The sequence below is a fragment of the Schistocerca piceifrons genome, chromosome 11, assembly GCF_021461385.2.
Source record: "Schistocerca piceifrons isolate TAMUIC-IGC-003096 chromosome 11, iqSchPice1.1, whole genome shotgun sequence".
In the NCBI taxonomy this organism is placed as follows: domain Eukaryota; kingdom Metazoa; phylum Arthropoda; class Insecta; order Orthoptera; family Acrididae; genus Schistocerca; species Schistocerca piceifrons.
Genome location: NC_060148.1, coordinates 141,136,936 through 141,148,374, shown reverse-complemented (window position 1 = coordinate 141,148,374; position 11,439 = coordinate 141,136,936).

Sequence of the window (11,439 nt, the reverse complement as noted above, 5' to 3'; positions counted from 1 at the left end):
TGATATCCGATCCAATTTTACTATATAGCGAGTGAATTGGCGTATCTGAGGAGTGTGCTACGGTGTAATGGGATTTATGAGAAGCGAATGGCGAAAAGAGTCTGCTGCAGTCTGCTACCACTTGGGGCCACTGACATGAACTTTTAGTTGAATAGAAAGGGCTAGCTGTGCACACCATGAACTGTGCACGTTGTTTATCAAATTCGTACGTATCTGGCCCATAAGTCAATTGCGTCACTCCAGTTGTGCATGAGCAAAAGCCCCTTAAATCGCGCTCAACTGAAGGTGTGCTCTCGACCGTGAAACCAAGTTTCACACACTCTATAGGAGTAGCAATGTAGTGCAGCGTGGTAGATTTAGCGCCGTATGTTTCAGATTATCACTTCTACATTACTTTTACCAAAATTCAAAGACAAATCACCAAAAACTCCCAAAGGTGTCAAAAGTTAGGGTGTTCGCATGCTCTCGTGCTATTACACAACAGCTACCACTGAGTGTTTCTTTGTAAATACCACAACAATGTTACCCTCCCAACGTCTGTGGTCAGAGAAATTCACGTCGACTCTTGCACTGCCCACTTGAGCTTGGGGGCATTATTTTACTTGAAATTCCATTCGATCTATTCTGTAACACTCCTTAACACTTCCCCACATCGAAACATTTGTCGTTTTGGTACGTTTCTACTGTGATTTCTATACAGGTAACGAATATTGAAGATAGTGCGCATCGTCTTTTGAGCGTCTTGTTCAGTGTGACTTCACGCAAAAAGTATCTCAGAATGTTGTCTCATTTATGTCACAAGCAGTTGCAAATCGTTGTAAAGTTAGTGCTTGTCATATGGCAGACAGGTCTGCAAGTGGAATCAGATATCAAAGTAAGTTATTTTTGTCCTGTGAGAAATCCGATATTTTCTTCTGTTTTAATTATTAGCCTTATGGCTACCTGATTGCACAATGCAGTTGCACCAAGGCCTTACCTGGAGGCACGCACAGAGCATGTGACCAGCTCAATAGGCAATGTCACAGCAGGGGTGATGCAGGGAGTCTCAGCAACCACAATGAATGAGTTTTCTTGGAAAAGAAGCCGTAATCAGGGGGGTGATGACATTGCCCTAGTCTTCTGAAAGAAGTTACTACACCATTAAAGCACTGTCAATGGTGTGAAGTTGCTGATATGACAGGCAAGATAGAGCAGTGATGTCATGATTGCTCTGTGGTCAGTCTGGACCCTGTTATTAATTACAGATCAGGAGCGCTACCATTTCCAAACCACAGCACATCAGCTTATACACATACCGCAAAATTTCGACAGGTATTACGAGTCCTCACCAGACACTAGTTAAGAGGGGAGGCCCACGTCAGTCCACTAAATGTGTAGAAAGCTGCCACTGTCAGACCCTGCTTCCGCCAAGTGTGGGCCTACTACTTGAACTGCATCTCAATGCTGCTGACTTCGCACCCACTAGCAAACCACTGACCACTACTTGTCACCTAACCTTCTGTTCTGTGTTCCAGAGCCAAGGTGCACTCGACTGAGCACGTAAACACTGTTGTCGATTATCTTCTCATGTGGGCAAACACAGTAGTTGTTTTCCATTGTCTGTGTTGGCACTCATCATCGCTGTGAATCACCGCCATCCACACTGAGTCTACAGTCTCATTCTGCACATTCTGGCGCATCTCAGTCCAAGCTGTGTAACTGTGCCAAGTCTGTCTGACCTTTGTTGCTGGCTGCCACTCGCTGTCTTAATCGGCATCTGTGCTGCTGTGCTGACCACATCGCTTCACCTGACTCTACATACTGCCCGATATAACAGGCCATTGCTGAGGCAAGCTTGCTGTCACTGTCTGAGTCTGTCCTGTGACTTGAGGATGTTGCTCTCCTTCCAGGAGCGTCACTAGTGTTGTAGTTTGTTATGGAATAAAAGGAATTTTCAGCTATGCTTTTTCATCACGAAATGTTAAGACAACAATCTGGTGTCAACGCACCATGTCACTGCAACACCGCCTACAGTAACGTACTGCAGGCCTCCTGACCATCCATTCTCACGTGATTCATTTTTCTTTCACAGAAGTTCACAATTAAAATCGTGTAGGTCTTTGCTCTTGAAAAACAAGTAAACAAGCTACCGCCATTATAATTCTTTAAGGTAATTTTTGGAAACAGAAAAACAACACAGTATTTCTTTTATAATGTGTGGAAATGAGTAATTACAATTTCTTCTATGTCTGCTGCTCTTGTTGCTGCCATTTGCTTCACATGTTTATTGGGTTAAATTATCTGTTATTTATATAACTCTGATGCTGCAGCCTGTCCAGATAGCCACACATGTTTATGTACCACATACAGGATTTGGGGAGGCGAGCCAACACTAGTTTGAATTAGCCTCATGGAGGGCTGATGAACCAGGGTATGATTTTTAGGCGATTTCCCAGAATCAATTATGTAAATACAGGCTGGTTAGTGTTGTCGTACCTCAGATACTCACTACACAAAAATTTAAAACAAAATGTTCTCAGTTTTTCACTTGAAATTTACTCTACATGCAGACAGAGAGGATATACAGACTCAACAGTGGGGGAATAGTGGCACCAGGAAGGGCACACAGTCACCCACTGTCACTAACATTACCACAACCCAAACAAAAATGTCAACCCCCATCGTAAAATGGGACAAGGCAAGCAAGAATTAGAGAAAAACATGTAGATGTGACTATGTGAGATAGAATGTACATAATATGTAATACAAGCATTTGTAAGTTTTTCATCCTTGTTAACAGTTAGGGCTACAGTTGTCTTTTACATAAATGCTCTGCTATCTTTTTCTCAACCTAGTTTCATAAGAATATTAGGTTTTATTGTAATAGGTTTTAAAATGAGCACACTTCATATGCCACCATCACAGTGTAGACACTCTTTTGCTCCAATATGGCAGTCTTATGCTGCCATCATCTGATTTTTTGTAACTTGCTATAAAATTGCCATGCTACATTACATGAAGTCAAAGCATAAATGGCATTCTGCATGTATAAATTTCATGATAAAAATCTAGTTGATGAAATACACGCAGTTGGTAAAATGCACACAAATGGTAAAAAAGCACACAGCCAAAATCCTCATATTGTCCATGCAAGTGGTGGTGAATATTATAATACAAAACTGCCTGCACTCTGACCCCCGCATATGAAGTGCGTTTATTTTCAGCCATACTGGTCGCTCCACAGCGCAGCATGTGTGCCTCACACAATTGATTTTGACACAGCATATCTCTGTTTTTCGTTTTTGTGAAATAATTTTATGCTGCTGTTTACTGGGTGTTAAAACGGACTCCACTTTGTTAGATGTGGTAGTATGAATCAAAACAAGACAAAACTGTACAGTCAATATGGACTTCAAAATGCATACTATAAGAACTATGAGAACTTGTTGATCTTCTTCACTGTGGAACACATCAGCTCTTCTACTGCAACCTCTATACTACCAAACGTTACCAAACATGTTGATTGGTATGAGGTATCATTAATTCCAAACAATTGACTTGTCTGCACTGCTAGACATTATAGCATTCCACCAACGAATGGAGATGGAGCATCAGCCCAATTTCTGCTGAATGTATGAGAACACCACTTGGACAATGGATTTTATGAGGTGACCCAGTACTTTGGCCAGCTTAATCCCCCAACTGCCATCCCTTGTATTTTTGTTTGTGGGGCACTTGGAACATTTGGTGCATGGACGCGCCATCAACAATGTTCAAACACTACAGAAATACATCATCAACATCCGCCAACACATCTGTCACACACGAGAGCTTCTCCACAGGGTGTGATTACACAAGATTCCCTAAGACATAGATAGAAGCTTGCATTACTGTGAATGGACATCATAATGGACACCACCTTCAGTGATGGCTCACAAATGCCGGCTGTATACATTAGCAGTTGCATTGGAAGCTCTACTGCCCCACAATAACAGAATACAGTCGTCTTATTTGCTGCAATCTATTCATTTGTTTACTACCTTCTATAGACTGTTCAATTTGTTTGGTAGCTTTTGGAAAAAAAAACGGCTTGCAGGAGAAGAGATGTTTCACAGTACGAAAATCAACAAGTACTCTTATCTCTTGCGGTGGGATGTAGTGGGTTTTGGTCAAAAAAATCGATTTTGTAAAAAAACAGTATTTTCTTGATCTACAGAGTTTAATCTATGTTTTATGTGAATTTTACCGTGATAGCAACTTCAGAAAGGCATTTAAATTGTTAAACTGATTAACTCTGCACTGGCAGCCACTCCCACCTTTTCCAACATTTGGGAAACTGCTTGCTTCAGCGGATTTTTATCAGTGTGAAGGCTATATTCTTTCGATATCTTCGGCTGACATCTATACCTCTGCCTGAAAACTTTCTTGCGTGTGGTTTATTTACGTTTTGACCATACTAACACATATTAGTAGGTGTGGGTTGAATTCGCAAACCGTTACGTGGAAATAAAGATTTATGCATAATGGGTGGTGGAAAAACAGTGTATAGGAAATGGAGGTTTCATGGAAATCGGTTTACAAACAAAAAAGAGGAAGCAACTCGAATTGAAGAACATAAGCTCTCAGCTTCAGTTCTCAGCTTCTGGATAATTGTACTGGTTAATGATGTTGATATGGATTCCACTGGATTCAGACTTATTGATTTACAGCTTCTCTGCCAGGCTGTAAAGTTTTCATGTTCATGTTTCTTGCAAACCCTGATTTATTGAGGAAGTGTCTTCAAGCGAAGACACAATATGCAAATGAAAGTCTCGAGAATTTAATTTGGATTAAATGCTCAAAAAGAACATTCTGTGGACTTGAAGTACTCAAAATAGGTGTATATGATGCAGTTTTATGTTGCAACAACGGAAATAATGGCAGAATTGAAGTGATGGATAGAGCTGGTGTAGATCCTGGTGTGTTTAAAACAAAATCATTTTACACCATCAATGAGGGCTGGGTCAAGAAAGCTAACAGATCAGTGTCTGACCTGTAAAAAAAGGGGCAGGGACATTCGGAAAGATAAAAAATCTGGAGGATGTATCAGTATGGACGACTTTAAAACTGAGGTAAGCTTCTTACATCTAGAAGTATGATAAGAAAATTTTTGAACCTCATGTCTCTGTTTTACATTTCTCACATTATTCGAAGCATTTTCTCAGAAAGTATATGCGCTAATGCTATGAAATTTTCAGGAACTGCTTGCTATTAAATTCAAATTTTTAGATATGTAGAAAAAAGTTTATTTTGGATATGTAAAATCAGAAACTCTGTTAATAATACAATTTGTACCACAAATTAATAACAGTAGTTCAGCGGTCTTATAACCTTCTCAGAACACTGAAAGAGAGTTTTCAGATTAATTGCATGATTAGAATTTAAGTTGAGATTTTTCATAAAAAAAGACAATAAAAAAAATAAAAAATTCAAATTTCAGGCAAAATATTATTCCTGCATATTTTATTATATTTTTCCGTTAAAACACAGCTCTTTTGGTTTACACATGTAGAATTTTAGATTTGTACATTACTAAATATAGCTGTAACGATTTTTTAAATAAATGTTTGCATTTTCCATTATATCCCCCCTTAAGGTACAGTAAGTATTTTAGAGCCTATGTCTCCTACACAGTTTTTCTTGTTATGATATATACTACTGCCTCTCAAAATATGGAATACTAGTTTCTAAAATAATGTACACACTTGTTTTTGAATTTGTCCCCTTTTACTGTATTTTCTTCTTTCTTTTAATTCTGTTGTGGACTGGGTAATAAATTTTCAAATTTCTACCATTTTTGAACATATTGTAAGTTTTGCACAGTATCATTCTATTCATTGTAAATGTATTGGCACTTTGCCAGCCGCGGTGGTCTAGCGGTTCTAGGCGCTCTGTCCGGAACCGCGCGACTGTTACGGTCGCCGGTTCGAATCCTGCCTTGGGCATGGATGTGTGTGATGTCCTTATGTTAGTTAGGTTTAAGTAGTTCTAAGTTCTAGGTGACTGCTGACCACAGATGTTAAGTCCCATAGTCTCAGAGCCATTTTTTTTTGTATTGGCACTTTGTACTTCAAATTAATTTTGATTCCCACTGTTAAAATTATTATTGCTTACTACATTTATCCTCAGTATCAACACAGCCTTCTTATTTATGTTGTTGTTACCACCACCACCACCACTACTACTACTACTACTACTACACTATTTCTGAAGACTCCTTCCATTACAACTGTCCAAGTGTTTCAAATATTTTCTTTTCCTGAGTATGTCACTTCAACAGTTGTGCCAGATCTGGAATACCACAACACATCTAATGGCCAGCAAACCTTTTATTATGGACATATATTTTTTTATTTTGTTACTGTAATGTAAACCAAACTCAGATCTGAACAAACACTGTTGCAATGTAATTTTTCGCCCCTAACAATGTCCTTTCTCCTACATCCGTGGCCTATTCGAAAGGGTGAAAGGTTAAGAATGTACAACTCTGTGTGCCAGTCCCAACAAGGATCCCTAGATATTAATAATTTTTGTCTTTTCTTTGTCGTTATGGTTCCACTTTCTGTGCTCAATCATAGCTAGGTGCACATGCTGGTACAGGGGAGTTGATTTAGTCCAATATGTTTGTGAGTCTTTTTTTATTTACTTGTGCTAAATAAAACATGGTTTGTTCCCTCTACAAGAGCCTCAATTGTGTTTTATCACTGCTACAGAGCAGCTGACCCATCTCTGTTTCTATTGAGATTGGCAACTTCATCTTTCCTGGAGGGCCCAATAGAAACTAGCACTGCAATAACTGCAGACTTCTCTGACAACATTTATGACTCTTAATTGGCGCTCACACAACCACACAACCATCAACTCTATCTTGCCCACAATCCACCTGGTTTTCTGCACTGCAGCAGCTCCTATATTCCCACAAATGATGCTGATACTACTTCATGCTAGGATTTCACTCGTTTTTCTTTTTGTTCAGGCACAACTCTTGTAGCTGCTGCTATCCATCATCCTTTTAGTGTTTGCTAATTTTCATACACAGAGTACTAATATTTTCCACCATATCCTTACTGTCTCTGTTCTTGTCAGCAGGAATATCAAGTTGTGTTTCTATTAAGTAGGTTGTGCCTCTTCATACCTGAAAATGATGAGTTAATGCTATGATTGTGGCATTCCATCTAGTTAACCACAAAAAGGATGCCATATTGGGTTCAGTTCGTTGGTAATATCACTGTACCAAAAGCCATCTTGTCATATCTCCTCTACTAACATATGAATCATCTTTTTTTCAGTGGACATCAAAACCAAATGATTGTTTTTTCTTGAAGTTACTATTATTAGATTGTTTATTTGTCATGTCAAAAGAATGGAAGTGTCAAAAATATATGGCCTTTTGGCTACTTTTACTCACGTCACAGTCGGCCATTAATTGTATCTATTCTTGTCTCTTAGCCTCAGATATTAAAGAGAGGACATTCTGTGCAAGGCTTGATGTGGCTTCACTGAAAGGATCTTCTTCCAACTCCCTGTAGTACTCTTTAAGAAGAGTGGTCGTTTCATGTGTTATACCCTTGATATAGTTCATTCTGAATCCGCTTAGAATTGATGCTCGGGAGGAGGCATTAACGATGTTAACAAAATTCTCATATTGATCTATCACAGGACCTATAGTTAAATTTTCTCATCTAATAATTTTGAAAATTTCTGCCAATCAGCCGTTTTGAAGTTGTACCTTCGTCTGAAAGGAATTTCTTGAGGTCTTACTTGTGGGAGAACTTGACACATAATAGGTCGACGTTGTGTATTCAGTATGGGCTTACAGGCGGATTTAGTGCAGGTATTAAAAATACTTTCACTAACGAAAAGCAGATACAGATTATAGCCAGCGTCCACTGTAGAAGGAATGAGGTAGTTTGCTGTCATGAAGGAGTGAAAGATGGAAAGTTTCAGCCCACATGAGGACAGCCTCACCATTTTGATCCACTTGAGTGTACCCCCAAGCAAGGCTGTGACTGTTGAAACCAGGTATCACAATAGAATCTTTCCCTGTAATAAAATTTTCAGGTTGGGTGAAGGAAAAATCTGTTGCTGGAGGTTTATATGCTGATGTGACTCTACAGTTACTTAACAGTAATAATTTCATTATTGTTATCTGACCGACGAGTACTACAGACTTCAAAGTCAGGTCTTATAAGGATGGCGCTTCCATACTGTACATCATGTGTTTCAGCAACCAGTTTCATTCCAGGAACAGAAGGACATCTCTGCTGGGTATCTATTTATTTCTTCAACACAAAAATCACAGTACTTAGTGTGGCACATGTCTTGCAAGAGTTGTTGCTTGCAGGAAGGTATTCCTTCAATATTCATGGATATTATAGTCAACAGTGGCCCAAAAACGACTGTTGATTTGATGACTCTAATACTTCTGGTGTGAAAGGATCGGCTGCCAGGTTATTCTGACATTTCCCAGGGTACACCTGATTGCAATTCATATCTCCGTATTTATCATCAAACATTGCATTCTTCAGGGAGGCTCCTTTCGTGTACCACATTATTAGATGAGGCCTTAACTCTGGAGAGATCATAATTATTTGTAGTAACGCAAATGCTTAAAAATGTCCCATAGCATGATTTACAGCAATATTTGTTGAAAATCAATTAACCTGAGTATAATCAAATAGACTTAGCTAATGGAACATCCACAGGGGGATACTGGTGTATCTCAATCTGTTCTTTATGAGACGATGTATGAATTGCATAGGTCTATCTCATGTGCCATGCACTGTAACCAAATATATGAAACAATGTCGATGTGCAGCTGCCTAGCTCCAACTTGTACAAATTTATGGGTATAAATGTATGAGTGAGTTACACCTGCAGTCCTATGTTGCACACTAGTTAACTTACCCTTAGTAAATGTAGCCACATGAAACATAAACCATAAAAAATTTTAATAGCAGGAATACGTAATACAGAATTCTAATAAGTAGCATGAATCTGCAAAGTATTTTCACAATTTTATATTTTAGTGAAAAGCAGCTTTTCTATCTTTAAATGAAACCTGTATCATCTTCCAACAAACTCCATTCACTCAATGAATTTCAAACAAAAAGTACTCCAATTCTGTTTACAACAATATTTAAAATCATACTTTCTTGATTTATGATTTAGTTTGGACTCAAGTTGACACTAACATAAGTCTTTCGACAGATGTCTAACAATACAGGTTTCAAAAAGATCCGTTTTGGACAGGAGTGCAAGGCAACAATTATCGTGTCTAAATGATGTTCCTAAGAACTTTTTGGTTATAAAATGCCACCCATATTAGCTTGAAGTGCAGTGGTGATAATGTGAAGACATTCATTACAGCCATTATAGAATTTTCCACATATATTTCAGCAGAAAACATGTAAAAGTGATCAGGAACATCATATGATGATAGCAATAATAACCAGTTACTAATAATGACATTTGTTTCAGTCTTATTATATAAATACCACATTACAACAATTAATGGCACTTTATTTTGACAAAGTACTATTGTCAATATTTCCCATTGCTTCTGTCACTTGAACTCCTATTTTAATATATCACTGTGGGTTACTTAATTTCTGTTCAGAATCTTTAGAATCATCACAAGCGTATTTTCAGTGATGAGACTATTAAAATAGAAGAGTTACAAGCCAGAATTTAAGCTTCATGTGAGTATAGTATTGTAAGTTTGTGAATTCAAAGCTCTGTTCTTACCTGAATAATAATAGTAATGATGTTTGTCTCGGCAAGCATTCCTGAGAGAACAAAATATTTTTCTGTTTTGATTAAAATAGACCAACCACAAAAAGCACAGTACCAACAGGAACTGAAGTAGAAATATGCAACTAAGTAGCTGGACAGAATAGTGTAACAACATTACTATAAGGAGAATGACACAATTTAAAATCCATGCAATTTCTTTCCAAGTCACAACCAAAATTTCTAATGAAGTGTATATGAGGATGGGAGCCAAAAACTATAAATAGATCAGCATTCCCTAAATATTTAAAAGCCACTGCAATATTGCAGCATAGATAGCAGCACACTATTACGTTGCAAGAACCATTATGAGAGATACATTCTCATTACAGTAAAAAGCCACACAGCTGAAAGTGTCGGAAACCTCAGAAATGCCTATCAATTAATAAAAATAGTCTCAAGTTATTAAAAGTATGACAAAACTTAATAAACGAACTACCTTAGACCAATAAGAAATTGGTGAGAAATCGAAAACACTGACCAAAAACAAACATTATGAAATATAAGACAAAGCATTAGTAAAGATTTCTGAAAACCTCACATTTACTCAGAGAAATTATAGAAAATACACACTATGAAATCATGTTTAAAGCAGATAAGAGACAACCAAAAAAATCAGATTAAAACAAAGCAATTAGAAAGAAAGCACATTTAATGAATTAACTTATTACAATAAAAATTATGCATTTGGATTAAATTCGTATTCTAGTAATCACACTGAGCTCTTTCAACTGTCCTCGTGTTTATACAAACAATTGGAATTATAATCTGACACTACATATACAAACAATTGGAATTATAATCTGACACTACATGATGACAGTTTTGCCACTGATGTTTGTACAGTAGTTACATAATATTTAAAAACAGACAAATAATTAAAAGATTTGATGCATAAAATTAATCTTCATTTAATCAGAATTATGTACAGGGATTTTTCATACAAATATTTTTCACAAGAAATATGGCACTTAAACGGACAATAGTGTATTGGCATAAAATTTAACGAAACATGAAAATTTGAATTACTACACAATTTACCAAAAGATCCTTTTGTGTCAAGATACACTGTTGTTCCAAATCATTATACCCACTTCCCTAGGAGGAGCGTGTGCTACCCACTGGCATTTCGGTTATGTCAAGTAGTAACGAAACTATATAACCAGCAATGAATGGGTGATCATTCTAGTTACAGTATGTGTAAAAAAACTGGCATAAATAACTTTGCCAAAGAGCAGATGGTTTTGCCTGGTGCTTGGGTAAGTGCATCTAAAAAACAGTGAATCTGGTTGGCTGCTCAGATGCTTCTATCATTAGCCTCTATGGAACATCGTTGAAAGATGGTATATCCACAATTTGACAAAAGGTTGTAGGATTACCATGCATTACCTAGAACAAGGAGATCAGAACCTAGCTGCTCTGTATAGTGGGACTGATGGCAATCTGTGGAGACAGGAGAAAATGCTTGAGCAGGCACAAGAGTTTCAAGCTATTCAGCAGACACTGTTGAACATGAGGCCCCAAGTTATATAACAGCTTTGTATTCCCATGTTGATCTAACAACATTGTCAGTTACTATAGTAATACAAATGGGATAATTGAGATTGGACTACATACCAATAAAGATTT